This window comes from Mustela nigripes, chromosome X (assembly GCF_022355385.1).
Source record: "Mustela nigripes isolate SB6536 chromosome X, MUSNIG.SB6536, whole genome shotgun sequence".
Classification (NCBI taxonomy): Eukaryota; Metazoa; Chordata; class Mammalia; order Carnivora; family Mustelidae; genus Mustela; species Mustela nigripes.
In genome coordinates this window covers 120,954,977-120,971,506 of record NC_081575.1, presented here as the reverse complement: position 1 = coordinate 120,971,506, position 16,530 = coordinate 120,954,977, and the positions used below count along the sequence as shown (strand labels likewise).

Here is a 16,530-nt window from a genome sequence, read left to right as displayed (position 1 = left end):
AAACCTGGTGATTCACAGACCTGTACCCCTGGGGATAAAAATATATGTTTATAAAAAATAAAAAATTAAAAAAAAAGAACCCCCCCCAAAAAAAAAGGTTTAAAGCAATTTCTGCACCTAACGTGGGGCTCAGATTCATGACCCTGAAGTCGAGTCACATGCTCTACAGACTGAGCCAGCCAGGCGTCCCTGAAATATTCTTAAAATTGATTTTACCTGTTTCAATTCACTTTTTGAAGGGTGGCAGGTAGAATATTTAAAAACACATATCTGGTTCAGACTTTAGTTCACTTTATATTTCTCTTGAAATAGGACTGGTTGAGCCCATTTACTTTTGATGCAGTTATAACTGCTACAAGAAAGGTATAAATCTGCCGTCTTATGATTTGTTCTCTGTCATACCTTTCCTTCTCCCTTGGATTGGGTCTATTTTAGTATTCCATTTTTTGGATCTGCTCTGGGCTTTTTTTGGTGACTCTTTGCTTCTAGATTTAGTGCCTGTTCAATGGTTTACAGTATTATAACTTATCACCAGCTACTTTCAAAAAATTTAAACTATTTTGTGTATCCTGTAAGAACATCATATTGGACACATTCCTATACTCCTTTAGTTGTGCTATTTTGTCATATATTTTTGTCCGCATGTATTACAAAATGCAGAATATGTTTTCATACTGTTTTGTTTTAGACAATGAAATATGATTTAATGAAATAAAAGAGCTATTTCCATTTATGTGTATAATTACCATTTCTAGTCCTCTTCATTCCTGTGTAGGTATGTTTCTATCTGGTTTTACTTCCCTTTAAGATGATGTACGTTCATTAGAATTTCGGGTGTTGCATGTCTGCTGGGCTGTGAATGTACTCAGCCTTGAGTCATCTAAAAATATTTTCATATCCCTCTCATTTTTGAACTATAATTTTTACAGATGTCATTATCTTTCCTATTTCTTCGTTCTTCAGCTTTGGTGGTTTGTGTGTTTTCCAAGATCTCGATCATGTCATCTATTTTATCAGATGTTTGGCGTGCAATCATTCATAGGATTCTCTTGGTATCCATTTCATTTTTATAAGATTGGTAGCAATGTCTACACTTTCATGTCTGATTTTAACAATTTGGTTCTTCTCTTTTTGTCTTGGTCTGTCTAAGTAAAGATGTGTCAGTTTTGGTCATCTTTTCAAAGAGCCACGTTTGGGGTCTGTTGATTCTCTATACCGGTTTTCAATTTTATTATTTTTTTTTCCTCCACTCTATTCCTTTTTTTTTTTTTAACATTTATTTATTTATTTTAGAAGAGAGAAAGTGCATGAGAGAGAGCACAAGCAGGTAGAGGTGTAGAGGGAGAGAGAGAAGCATACAGTCTGCTGAGCAGGGAGCCCAACGCAGAACTGGATTCAAAAACCCTGGGATTATGATGGGCTGAAGGCAGATGGTTAGCCAACTGAGACACCCAGGTGTCCCTCTCCACTCTTTTTTGGATTTCCTTCTGAAGGCTATTTTTACTGAATACATAGTCCAAGGTAGACAAGTATGTATTTTTCCCCCTTGGAAAACACTGTCATTTCTAAAATAGCAAATAAGAAAGGGTCAAGATTTTATCTACATTGGAGAATGCAAAGGTTTGAAGGAATGGTCTTCAGGAAGACACAGCTAAGACATACTTAAACTCAACAATTTGATACACAGAAAGATGGACCTATCTGAAATTTATCATAAGGGCCAGCTCTGTGGACATGACGTCCTGGAGTACATACACCACCACGAGACTTGGAAAGCAAGCGATGCCTTGAAAAAAATTAGCAGCCTCAGACAATAGGAGAAAGTCAGTATTGATAAGGCAAAAGGCCATCTGCTTTCTCAGCTACAAAGAATAATTGAGAATTTTGCCTATCCCTTAAAGAGGGATTTTTTTTTTTTTAAATCACAAACTTAGTTTCTAGTCTACTTTAGGTATTATTTTATAAAGATCTACTCCAAATGGCTGTATAATAAATCAATGTGCTCTTTAAACATTTCCGTTGAATTATAATTTACAACAGTTAACAGCCAGCCATTTTAAGTGTCTACTTCAAAGACAGTAAATTTACAGAACTGTGATCATCTAATTACTTCAAACTAATCCTTTTTAGGTGCCGTAAAGTTCTTAGCACCTTCCCCTTTCGTGCAGATTCTTTTATCAATAGATCTTTAGATAAGGCAGAGTTCCTAAAATATTGCACAAATGTGGGTGACATTCAACATAAATGGACAAATCAGCGACTCTCAGTATATTCATAAATACTAATGTAATAATATTTTTTCTTAAAAGAACAGAACATAGCATGGATACATTATAAAAGAAACCATGATAATAGATATTTATGGAAAACTTTGGGCTCCTGTCCATCATTTGGTCCTCAAAGCAATTGTAGAGGTGGAAATTTGCCTAGGTCTGCCATACCCCAGAGAGGCCTCAATGACTTACCAATGTCTGTGCAAAAAAGCTTAACAGAATGAACTCCTCACAAATTCTAGGTTCATATAATCACATATCTGTGTAGTAGGGACCCGAAAAAAAAAATTCTACTTTTCCCTAGCCATCTTTGTGTTTTAGGATTGCAAATCAAAGACTATGTCATGTCAGTTCACGCCTGAAACTCATGTCTTCTTGCTCTTTTCTCCAAACGCATATTTAGAAAATTTTATCCCCTGATTCGGAATTGCTAGGCTTTCCCAGAAGAATGATAAATTATTAGTATCTTATGGGCCAGTGAACATAAGGTGTGTGTCACTATTTTAGAATAATGGGCACTTTCTGGGGGACCTGGCTGGTTCAGTCAGTGGAAAATGTCTCTCTTGATCTTGGAGCCATGGGTTCGAGCCCCACTTGGGGTGTAGGGATCACTTAAATAAACTTAAAACAAAAAGGAATACTGGGCACTATCTTCGACATCATGTTCAGGGAACATACCTCTTTGGGATCTCAGCACGCAACAAGGTTAAGCATCAAACAAGACGTCTCACACGTTCAGCCTTTGCTTCTGAAATGTGTGACATGTAAGATTTGAACTTTTGTGAAAAAAAAAAAATAGAATGGTCACTCGCTACTGAGTTAAAGTCCACTGTGCCACGGTGGCCATGTGAGATGCTGCAGATATAGCCACAGAGAAAACGTCAAGTTGTTGGAATGGAAGGGAGTGATAAAGACAAGATAATTTGCTGCTGTCCTTTGAAGAAGTGAGGAAAAAGTTAGTGACGCACCAGGTCCCACATTTCACAGAAGCTCAATGTGTTCATTCCCATAAGCACAAAAATAAAGATATCATTCTCTTATATTCACTTCGTAGAGGCCGTAATGGCAAAGTCCCCAAGCGCACAGGTGGGGAAGGGGGCCACATGGGCTCTGCAGGTTAGTCAAAAGCTGTGGCCAAGGACCCTCCAAGTATTTCTATCCCCCTTTGCTGCACAGGGAAGCTGTTGATGGCTCCCTTGGGATTGGGTGGCCATGACTCTTGTGAAGAAAACCATCATAATGACGTTGGTTTCCTTGGTAACTGATAGTAGGAAAAAGAGGGGACAGAGTAAAGAGATTATAATGACATTTTTGTGAGCTTAAGGTCAGTATTTGCACTGCTGTAGGGAACAAGGAGCTACCCATTCCAAACATGACTCTGGTCAAACAGAAAATGTGGCAAGCAGTCAGGGGCGTCCCGGAAAAGCTCTGGATCATTGACTGGGGAGACTTGGAATATCCCAAGTAGGAAGCCTTGTCATCCCGTGCCAAGAGCCCAAAGCAAAGAAAACGTACAATGGAGTCAGCTCTCCCCGAACCACCGTCGCTCACCTGGCTCTATACATAGGGAGAGCACTGTTTTGGGGATTCAGCTCTTGGTGGAACCCCATTATCCAGCCCTGATTTGGGGACCAATTGGGGATGTAAAACTACAAATTTTGTTTGACCTCAGACTTCTCGTCCCTTTCATCAGGAGGATTGGGTGATTTATGAATTAAAGGTCATGTCTCATGAGTAACATGTTTGGTTTTTTTTTTAATGGGTTTCTGGTCAAAAATTACCAAAATTCAGATATCTTGTTCTATGGCCCTGACTGGCAGCTTTGCTTGGGTCCAACCTGAGACCTCATATGTTGTAAGGAATGTCCAAGTTTTAGTCTTCATGAGTATCTTTGCTTCCTCTTACTGCAAGAAAGATGTGCACTCGGAACATTTCTAATGGTCATTATTGGTGAATGCCCCTCCAAAGAATTATCGGGGCACCATTTCAGAATTTGCTTTCATCATTATCCTTAATTCTTATTAAACCATTAGATGATGATTTATTAGCTTTGAAGATTCATGAGTACTGAAAGCCCAATTATGATATAAAATTAAAACCCAACGATAGGACTTGGAAATTATCTTTTCTAAAACTGCAAGACTAAAACATCTCATTTTAATAAAGACAGGGTGGTGAGGATGACATTCAGAACAGGTATAAATGTTGTGACCACAAATTCAAACTCATTGAAATTTATCTTGAAGCACGTGAGGGCACATGTTGGTTCATTTTCTCTAAATCTTTTTTTTTTTTTTTTTCTCTCCACTGGAGGTTTTAAAACACCTAGTCTAAGTGACACTTTTACTTTTAACACATTAAAAAGCACACGGTGACCTTCAAAGGAGCTGTTTGTGCTAGCGTCAGATGTGCAATATGGAGTACAAAATTAAAATGTGAGATGTGAAAATACTGAGCAATTTATTTCCCCTGACCCATCACTGCGAGGCATCAGGCTTCTTAATCACACTTCTAAATTAGGATCTTTATGTAAGCAAGTCTACCCATGAGGAAGGGTTAAATGAGGAACATATAAGGAATTCATTATTTCTCTCAGATAGCTCAAATCTACTTATTAATTACATCTGTCCAGGGCATTCATTAGCTTCATCGGTAGCGTGGAAAAGCCAACGCAAGGATGAAGAGTGAAAAATGTCTCCCGACGTGTCCTTGAGGGAAACGCTTGACAGATCCCAGCTCGACGGGCTTCCCCGAGAAGGTCAGACCCAGGTTTAAGTACAAAAGCCAAATCTGATTGAAAATCAACCTTGATTCTAGATGATTCAGCTTCAGGAGCTCTTTTGATGGAGGACAGAAGACATAGAAGAATCTTCTGAGATGTCCAGTATAACATAAGTGCAGCTGACATGAACCAGCTCTACCCAGGCATCCCACAGCTACTAAAGAAGCTCATCTCAGCTTATGAATCCCTAGGGTTTCTGGCTACGGGGCAGATCTTCAGTCCGAAGACCTTGGGTGGGGTGGGACGTAAGAACTCCATAAATGTCTTAGCAGTGCAGTCATTGAACCAGGAAACAGTGTTCCCAAATCTTCTGAGAAGTGAACACAGTGGTACTGAGTCACCCAGGGTTCCCCGTTTCCAGGTCACAAACTAAGACCCCAAGGTTGATACGTCCCTGATTTTTCTTTGAGTTTCCTTTAGTATACCCACGGTGACAAAGCAGAGCAGTGTGGGACATCTGGATGGCTTACCTATACCTTTCGTCTAAATCAGAGCAACAGCTTTGCACCAAGTTATCCTATAAAATTAGGAAGACCAGGTTTATGATGTGCAGGGATAATTAGACACCACTCAACACAGGACATTTTGTAGCTTAGCATGTCTCATTAGGATGGTTCTACAAACCCAAATTATATCCTCATCCAAACAAAGCCACCCTCAAATTTCTATCTTAGGATAGATTTTTCAGGATAGATTTTAGGATAAAATTCTATCTTAGGAATATAGTAACTGTTTTCTCTCTCTCTGTGTTTCTCCCCCCACTGAAACCGTTAAAGAATTGGGAAGAGATTGAGCAATAAACATGAAATCATCGGAGGTTATGGTGTTTCCAACCTCCGAATGACAGGCTACCCAAGCTCATTCTAAACCCCTTCTTCCTGAAAGAGAGTTCAAATAGCCTCTCGAGGGGAACAGATACGGCGTGATTATTTCTAAAATTCATACAGCAGTTAGGAAAATATTTATAAATATATCATAGTGCAGGATCCTTATGGCATACGGTAAAGTGAGAGATCATCCATTTTCCGTGCCTGGCCTGCCTAACCATCATTTGTGAAAGCAATCACCCTTTGAATATAGCTTCTAATAATCCTGTCCATCAATCATATTTTTCTTCCCTTAATCCATCCATGCACCATTTTAAATGCAAATAAAGATCACCTTCCCAATATCTCTGAAAATTAAATCCCATCACAAATGAAAATTTACAACCCCATCTTATATGAGTTCATAGAGCTGTATTCTCCATAGCTAAATCTCTCCAACACAGTTAAGTGCGTCCTCTAATTTTGCGTTCTAATTCAGGTTTATGGTATTGATCTCTCTCTCTCTCTCTCTTTTTTTTTTTCTTTACTGTGTCACTATGGAAGCTGTGGCCCCCTCCCCTGACCCTGGAGCTCTGCAAGCCTGGAGTAAACTGAGAACCACCAGGGGTTTGCCTTGGTTGCTCACGTATGCTGAGCTCAAAAGTGGCAGAACCACCACCCTCAATGATGCCCATATGGCAATCCCGGCAACCTGTGCGTGTGTGAGCTCACTTGGTAAAGGGGACGTTGCCGGGGTGATCATGGGAACAGTTCTGAGCTGGGGAGATGATGCTGCCTCTTCCAGGTGGGCTGACAGTCGTCACAAGGCTCCTTGTGAGAGGGAGCAGGGACAGTCACAGTCAGAAGAGAGGCGTGAAGACTCAAGCTAGGGTTAGCATGACAAGGTAGCCCTACAGAGCTGGAGAAGGCAAGAGTATGGAGTCTCCCTTAGAGCCTGCAGAAGGAACGAAGCTTTGGCAGTACCTGGATATTAACCTGGCGAGACCTATTTTAGACTTTTGATCTGCAGAACGGCCCCATGATACATCAGGATTGCCTTCAGCCACTAAACCTATGACAGGTCGTTACAGCAGCTGCAAGAGACTCTTACAGACTTCAAGCAGATCACGTCCATGTGGACCATTGTCGTCTGGGGTATCTGGGGTGCAGACTTGCTGGGAAAGTTGAGGTTGGTTCTGCCTGCACTTCTAACTGAGTCCATCACTCCTGACCTGACACATGGACATGCCTCGCTGCACCTTCAAGCCAGAGAGCCTTGGCTCTATCTGTAGGGACTCGACCCACTCCCTGCTCTGCAGGAGGCCATGCAGACAACATGGAATGAATTACTGTACAAGAAGAAAACCAACAGCAAACACAAAACACAGAGCAGGAGAGAAAAGCAAGACTTTTTTGCAAGGCTGTCTGGGGTCTGAAGCCTCAGGCAAGGAATCATGCCCTCTACTTTGCTCCCGAGACCATCTGACATGCAGCCTCTCAGGACAGGGAGACTGAGGCTAATGTATCCTCGCTTCTCCGGTGAGTCCCTTACAGCGAGCAGCATGAAGATTGATACTCCTTCATTCTCACTCAAGCAACCTAATCACGACCTGATGGGCGGTCGCCCCACCTAAGGCTCTGCCTGTCGCCTCCGTGCACCCCAAGGCAATTCCGTCCCTGGGCCACCCGCTCTGGCGTAATTACAGCCTTGATGAAGATAAAGCGTGTTTGGATCTTTGCTACTGAGCAAGACATCACTCTCCAGCCACAAAGGGATCGCTCTCCCGGGAGCCAAAGGTCAGCGTGCGGGGTGAGTGATGGATCTCTCCTCTGCCAGCTAGAGGCGACCTCTGGGACTCCTAAGGATGGTTTCTAATGGCAGGGGGTTGGGCGTCAAGACCACATAGGCAGGGCAGAGAAAGTGCACAGGTAGATTTTCTATGTGCTGAAATAATTTACAGCAGGGGAAGTATTACTCAGAAATTATATGGGTGCACGACATGTAGTGTAAAAAATTACCGAGGATAAATTCTTATAGTCACAGCTTCATCTAGAAATTTTTTCATGGAAAGAAAACATTGCACTTGAGTTAAATACTTCAATAATCAATCATGATTTTAAGCGATGGGACCACAAGTTCAGTAAGCAACACCTTTCATTATCATTTTTTTTTTTTTACCCTGAAAGCGTAAACCACATAAAAATGATGGGGTTCTAAAAATGTGAGGCATGTAGCATGTAGAATATAGTAGACATACAAAATAACACACCTTTTTTAGTGATTTTTTTTTTTTTTCTAAAGGAGAGGGTTGAGGGAAAACCCGATCTTCCTTAAGGACTTGACACGAAGTCAGTGTGTAGCCTCGGGCAAGTGATCCATTCTGAAAATATTCTGATTTCTACCATTCCAGTATTCTCCTCTTTGAAACAATGGGCTTGAAATTAAAATGGAAAAGTTCTGCTGTTTATGCAGAACTCAAGATGACTCATGCACTGGGCTGAAAAATATATATATCGTGACTCTATTTTATATAGATACACATTAATCATGTGTATCTGTACAGATACATATTAACTATGTGTATGTGTACAGATACATATTAACTATGTGTGTCTGTATAATGTATAATAATGTCATTAATATGACATTTATATATAATACACATGTTTACATATTGATAATATATATACACACTAATATTATAAGTAATATGTTATATTTATGGGATATATAAAATTCATACAATATGGTATACTATGCAATATGAATTAGTATATTGTATAAATGTATACATGTATTTTTTTGTAGTTGTATGGTTTTATTAACACAAATATGATGTGCACAACAAACTGTCTATTCATTTTCTTCGCTGCACAGCCTGGCGTTGGGATTGGTGACTCTGATTGCCGGCTGGGCTGCTCTTTCCACAATAGCTTAGCAGTTCTTGGAGGAGACGTTGTGAGCAATCTCTGCACAGTAAGATTTGTTGCACATCAGCAGCACTTCAAGCTCCTTGACGCTGTCCACTAGGAACTTCCCGAAGCCACTGGGCAACATGTGCTTTGTCTTCTTGTTGCTCCCATAACCAATGCTGGGTATCAAGATCTGGCCCTTGAATCTTCTGCGCACCCTATTGTCAATGCCTCTCGGCTTCTGCCAGTTGTGCTTAATTTTGACATATCGGTCTGACTGTGCCGGATGAACTTCTTGGTCCTCTTTTTAATGATCTTGGGCTTCACCAAAGGTCTGACGGCAGCCATGATGCCCAGTAACAGATGGCGGCCACCTCCGCAAGCAGCGCCGAGGAAGAGAGCAGAGCTATACATGTATTTTTTAAACTTTATTCCATCGTTCTATCAAGAGAAGGTGTTGTCATGGCTTTTTCCTATTCGACAGAAGAGAAACTGAGGCCCAGAGTTATGTGGATTTTCCAGGGACACGGGCGAGAATGGAACCACAAGATGCCTCTAGAGCTGGGCCGTCTTTCTGCACCTGCATCAGGACCACCTGGGTTCTTACTCACACGCACCTGTCTCGGCCCTGCCCAGACCTACCCCATCAGAATCTCTGGGCAAAGCCTGGGATGTGCATTTGGAATCCATTTCCCAAGAGATTCCCAAGTCCTTGCAAATCTGACACTCGCTCCTTCCCCTGGGAAATTGGTTTCAAAGTCGCGTTCAGCTTTTCCTTCTCAGGACTCAAAAATTCCGTGACAATTTTACGATCATCTCCTCGGGTCTCTCAGCTAATTACACACTGTACTTTTCGCAGGGCAATTTATATAAAATGTGAATTGTAATTCCCTTAAAACCACCAAAGGGAAGATACATGATCTTGATCATTTATGCATAAGAATGCAGAAGAAATGCACTGCTGATTGGAACTGAGGTATGGCCAAACAGAAAAGATACAGTGTACATTCTGTATCGATTTATAGTTAATTGTATTTGTTAATTATTTAATAAATATTGATTAATAACTTATTAATAAATAATAAAGGAATGGAATAATAAATTCAAATTAATATATATATAAATTAATGTTAGTATGTGTTGGTATTTATTAGTATTAATTTACATTTATGCATTCTGTATAAATTTATATACAGTGGTGCTCGCTTCGGCAGCACATATACTAAAAATTTATATACAGTGAAGAACTTTCATTAATCAGATGGAAAAGTCCTCATGATTATAAAGGTCCGATATGCTGCTAATACTCATGCTCCTGTCCTAAGGCTGCTATAAGTAAGTAGCCCATGTTGGGGCACCCCAAATCCTAAAACTGTCTCTGAGTTCTGGAGACCAAAAGTCTGAGATCCAGGTGGGGCAGCACTTCTCTCCCTTGGAAGCTCTAGGAGAAGAGCCTTCCTGCCCCTTCCAGCTTCTGGGGGCTCCTAGAAATCCTTCATGCTTCATGGTTGGCCCCTATATGATTCCCATTTCTACCTTTGCCTTCACAAAGCCTTCTTCTCCCTGTGTCCCCACCCAAATTTCCATCTTCTCCTAAGTACATCGGTCACTGGATTCGGGTTCGTCCTGATGTAGGGTGATGACCTCCGCTTAACTTGATCCCATTTGCCAAGACCCTCTTTCCGTATGAGGTCCCCTTCACAGGTTCTGGGCAGGCATGAGTTTTGAGGGAGCCCTTGTCAACCCAGTAGGGTGACCTTCCAGAGGAAAAGCAATTCGCAGCGCGTTTGCATGAGTTTAGACAAGCTGGACCCCATGGAGGGTGGCGCTTGTTGTATGGCACTGACTGTGGTGGAAAACACATTGTCTCTGTTCTAGAGACTTCCTGTACACCCTAGTGCCTACAGGTAACCACCCTGTACCGGACCCTGAAACGTTCGTTAAGAGAACGGATCTCAATTAAGGGAGTGCTCTTACCCCAAAGGAGGGCAGGCAGGAGGGAGACTTTGGAGGCCATGAAGAGGTCCATGCCCTTGGTTACCAACGGTGAAGGCGCCAAAGATCCTTGCCGTGTTCACACGTATCTCATTGTGTCTGATGGGGTGGGCAGTTCTTTGTAAATCAATAATTACCTCAATAAAACTGCTAATAAAAGCACAAACGCACATGCACACAGGTCAGAGGTAAAGCTATGATGAAATTGCTCCAGCACAGGGGGCAATGTGTTTGTGCATATGGGATTCCCATGGGGGCAGACGCGTCCTTTTCCACAATGCTTCCATTTTCTGATTCTACGCACCCAAGTTTTCCTGGGTGTTGCACTGACCTTTCCATAAATCTCTTATTCCTCTCACATATCTCCCTATAGACCCTTTTTGGGAAGAAAAAAAAAAGTATTTGTAGAAGGAAATCTATTATACCTTCCTCCTTTAACCTTTTCTTTGGGTGATTTTTTTTTTTCCCTCTTCCTTTGTGCAGCGTGAGAACATGCCTTTCTCCATGTACAAACCGTGAAAGGACTTGATGACCAAGCCGTCGACTTGGGTGTTTATGACGTAAGCAGTTCTATCAAAGTTTTGTAACCCTGCCCCTTCGCAGAAATCCCTGAAGATTTAAGAATACGGCTATATGTTCCTGCTTCTTGCCGATTTTCTTTTGGGTGTGTCGGATGCTTCTATCTAAATGTATTTGGCTTATTTTATTTTTTAATCGCAGTAACAAATCTGTGGTTGCATAAGCCAGAAGCACACTGCCCTTACCAGCTACGTCTCGGACTGATTTTCTAAGTGTGAAATTAAAATGTCACCGGAAGAGCGAATGTCACACAATGGCTCGCCCTGCCTTCTGACGGGTGCTAGTCTCACGCCACTAAATCCGGCTTTTGGGGTTATGCTGGGAATGCGGTAAATATTGAAGAACTTCAGAATAGGGCTTGTAACATCCCTGTGCATTTTCTAGGGGGGAATTAATTCTACACACAGTAAAGGAAACCTATTTGTCATGTGTTAAAGAGCTTGGATTTTGAGCCAGGATTTTATGCAAAAATGGAGTCCTTTGGTGTTTTTCTCTCATGGTGGGATGAAGATACCTATGTAGGTATTTATGGGAGATCTACAGGTCCATGAGAAGGTGACAAGAAAGGTCTAGAACACAAGACCTCCTATGTCTTTGTCTACGTGTGCACAGCCCTGAGCTCAGCTGAGATTTGAGTCCAAAGTTACATCCTGCCAACGGTCTATTCTCATAGTCTAATGTTTGCTCCCCAAACTTAATGAACCCACTTCTCCAGGCTGGGAGCCCCTGGGGTGGCTCAGTCAGTTCAGGGTCTGCTTTCAGCTCAGGTCGTGATCCCAGAGTCCTGGGAGGGAGCCCCATGTCGGGCTCTCTGCTTGGCAGGGAAGGCTGGTTCTCCCTCTTCTGCTGTCTTGCTATCTCTGTCACTATCTCTGTCTCTCTCAAATTAATAAAGAAAATCTTTAAAAGAACTGTGACGTATTGTATCTACATGCTATGCAATCATGTCTGTATTAAAGATAATGACGATATATGTAAGTTCCTATGTAGCGACTTACGAGCAAAGACATGGGATATCGTCAACAGGGTTCCCATCTTGACTCTTCTGTTGACTCCCCGTGGGACTCTGGACAAATGTCCGTGGGACTCTGGACCCTTTGCTGGACTTTTCTGTGCCCTGTAACCCTTTAACCTTCAGGTGTTAAAGGGGGAACATGACAGATCAATAGGAGAATGCTGAATGCTTAAGGTCATGTTGGGTGTATTGTAAATACATACATATTTATTATTTTTTACAGAGGAAAGTCTATGACAGAGAGCTCCCATCATTTGTCAGGTTTCTTAGGGACAAAAGAAATTTGGGGGAAAAGAATGGATTTTGTAGCAGGGATCCCCTTAAAGGCCAATAAAAGAAATAACATTGAGCTGTGTTGAATCACACCCATGAGCTATGGTTGTGCTGGGAGCCCAGAACTAGAATTTCTGTTACCCTGGTATTCCTGTTATGATAAAAATAATAATAATAATAATTGACAGAAAGTGTTCTGTGAGTTCATGAAATCACAGAACATTTTCTATCTTTTTTTTTTTTTTTTATCATGAATATAGTTCTCCCAAAGGGACCCAATGTCACTGGAGAAGAAAGTCCCTATTATATAATGATAAAATAAAAACATAAATGTGTGATTTAGCAATGGGCTTAAAGCAGTTGTTAAACAGTAAAATTAAAAGGAAAAAAAAAATCTGTGCCCAAATAATGATTCTTTCCAAAGTGTAGTTTTTAGTTGCGGATTTTTTTTTTTTTTTTTTTTAATAATTGTCTTTCTGAGAGAGTGATTAAATGGAACCATGTTCAGTACTTTGTAATGTTTCAATAAACAAAGAGTATGTCCCCAAAGGGTGGTTTGGGACTAAACTGTTCATAATTTGTTTTCAAAATGCTTTTATGAAAGAATGCAGAGCACTGTTTAATTCCCCATTTAAAATATTTTTGAATTTCTTACAAAAATCACATTATACTGAATTTGTGGTCTAGCATTCAGATTTTGACATACACACAAGCACGCATGTGTAGATACCAGTCATGATGTCCGTTTTTACATTATATTCGACTCTTAAAATATTGTTTTACGATTGCCATTGAGGTATTCGCAATCTCCCCATTCCCCCTGGGCAATCTGACCACTTAAATATTTAGCAAGGCATCCCAATGCTGAATTGTATAATAGTTATCTTTACGGTGTTAGGATAATGCTCTTTTTTTTCCCCTTTGTACCTTTTGTGCAGGTAAAGCTCCGCCTTCTTTTAACTGACATTACGAAGTAAAAGATTCATTTCTTCCCCCTCCAAGCTCTTTGTCGTCATTTGGTAGATAATAGGGTTTTTGTCATATTATGATCTCTTGGAACTTTTTATTTTCCCCTTTGAATATTTAATATTTAATATTATAATATTAACTTGTATGTACACACACATACATACCCCCAGAGGCACACACATCAAGGCCAGATTTAGAGTTAAATGGAGTCTATCCTGTATCAATTAATACACTATTATTGACCTATATTCCTTTCCTCTATGCATTTTTTAATATAAACCCATCTTTCTCCTGACCTGCCTCACACTTTGCAAAATGCCCTCTCCTTGGCTGTTTTCCTAGAATGAGCCTGGAAATATCTACCATAGAGAGCAAAGAGCCTTCCCACGAAATGACAAGCCCTAACAAAAACAACATTTTCTAACACACGTGCTCTGTACTCAAGACATCTCTCTCTGGATAGGCACAACGAAGACTTTGTCTTTTCCACGTTTATGCTGTGGAGGTACGCGAGGGAGAGACGGGGGCCAATCACATCCACAAACACCACCAAGAATCCAAGGTCAACACCTCCGGGACGAAATCGGAGGGGAAAGCAACACACATTGTTTTGTGGTGGGGAAAAAAATAAAGAAAGAAATAAGCCAGAAAACGCTACAGGCATCCTCTTATGATGGGAACCGGGACTGGCATGTTCTTCTACAAGGGGACCTATCATCCGTAGTTTTGGTCCTACACATGAGATGGCCCACTCTGACTCCAAACCAGGAAAGCAATCGCCAATAAAATGCAAACACACAGGAAAGGCTGGCTTGCCGTAAAATGTGGCATAAATGGGTCACGGGGCCTAACCACCGTCTGCAGCTGGTCAGCTGCTGGTATGAACGTACCCAAGTAGGGTCAAATATTGGCTTCTCCCCATGGATGCAATGCTGGGGCTTCAGTGAAACACACACACTCACAAGGAAAGCAAACCCTTGAACGGTGTAAGAGCTCTCCACTGGTCCCGAACAGAAGGCTGCGTGGTCCTACACCCTGACCGTCTTGTACGTATACCCATGTTTCTGGTGCTGTCTCCCTGCATGCAGGGAGAAGGTACAGGGTCCCGGATGGGCTGTGGGCACAAGCATGCAGAGGCACGCCGAGGAAGGGAAACCCACAGACATGGAAACAGAATGAAAGAATGAGAAAGGCGGCCAGGGTCTGGAAGCAAAGGACATACGTCTAGAATAGCTCAGCACTACAAGAATTGGGGGAAAAAATAAAAAATAAAAGTCTGAGCACCAGGGTCCGTTTGTTAAGTGAAATCCAAAATGTGGAGAGTAGATTGTGACCCTCAGTTACTTGAGGGAAGTCTTTACCGGCGTCCACGGAGCTGTTCTAGAAGGAGGCTTCTCAGCCAAGGGCCAGGAAGGTATGACTGTGGGTCGGAGAGCACAGGGCTCCGAGCAAGACTTCCGGTCTGGGGGGTGAGCCAGCAGCAGTGCAAGTGAGGACGGTCCCGGTTTCTAAGGGAGGCAGCCAGAGGATGGAGATTGCACAGTGTCTGCTGACATAGAGTAGGTCCGGTCAGCCAAGAGCTGTCCCCGGGGAAGCAGACGTTCCTGAATCACAGACCCTGAGGGGTTCCAACAAGCAGGAGAAGGACATAGCTCCAGGTTGCAGAGCGGACCCAGAAGAGAGGAGTATACATTGTAAAGACGGAAATCTGCAAGCGGCGCCATAGATAAAATCATGGGCGTGCATGGGAACGTGTTCATTGGACATACATTACGCACATTTAAAAATGTTTTACTGGGACACCTGGGGGGCTCAGTGGGTTAAAGCCTCTGCCTTCAGCTCAGGTCATGATCCCAGGGTCCTGGAATCAAGCCACGCATCGGGCTCTCTACTCGGCGGGGAGCATGCTTCCCCCCTGTCTCTGCCTGCCTCTCTGCCTGCTTGTGATCTCTCTGTCAAATAAATAAATAAAATCTTAAAAAAAAAAAAAACTAAAAATAAAAATGTTTTACTGGGTTGAGTAATTGGATGCTTTGCAACTCTTGCCCTCAACGTGAATACGTTCTTTTCGACAGAGATATGGAATAGAATGACGATTCTCCTAATCATCCTGGAGGTCCCTCCCTCACTATGGAATCCAGCCGAAGGTGCCTTATTCCAAGATAGCCCCTCATGAAGCAAGCGGGATAGAAGAAATCCTACATGCAGGTCAGGTTTTAAAAATTAAATTTTATTCTATGGTTTAAAGGAAGCTAACCCAGCAGGAAATGAAATCCTAGCACAAGAGAGAATTGGAAAATGACGTTTTGGCCTCAGGGGAAATATCAGAAAATGACTAATGGGAAGAGGGTAAAAACACAGCTTGGATTGCGAGTGTGCCAAAGAAAGAAAGAGAAGAAAGAAAGAACGAAAGAAAAAAAAAGAAAAGAAAAGAAAAGAGGAAGAAAAGAAAGAAGGAAGAAAGGAATGGAAATCAGTAAGCAAAAATGCATGACCGAATCCTCATTAATAAATGATGTATAAACACTAAACTAATGTGACCTGTGTGCATTGAGGTTTAAAATGAAGAAGAAGGAAAAAAAAAAATGGGAAGGATAGTACAAAAGAGGTGAAGATCTTCAACAAGGTAGATGATATCCAGTTGCGGAGGTGGGAACAAGGGAAGGGTTCCTTTGCCATCGATGGAAGGAGCAGGTGGCCCCATGGGTTGGTGTCACACAAATCCTTTTACAAGGAAAAGGTAGATCTCCTACCACTTAGACCTACCACCCTCTTGCTCCTGCCTGAGAACTAACTGTCCAAGAACCTTGGGGACTAGATATCTAGAAGAGCGTTTTGGTAAGGGTAGCATGAATTCAACCAAGGTATGGGGAGCTGTGGTCAGAGACTGCTAGAACTTCTTCTGTCCTGGAGATTGACTTGGTG

The 16,530-nt window shown here is 41.8% G+C and overlaps 1 pseudogene; it reads right to left on the bottom strand.

Moving 5' to 3' along the window:
- Positions 1–8,715: 8,715 nt before the first annotated feature.
- LOC132007428 (large ribosomal subunit protein eL32-like) lies at positions 8,716–9,148 on the bottom strand (annotated as a pseudogene).
- Between the last annotated feature and the right edge of the window lie 7,382 nt (positions 9,149–16,530).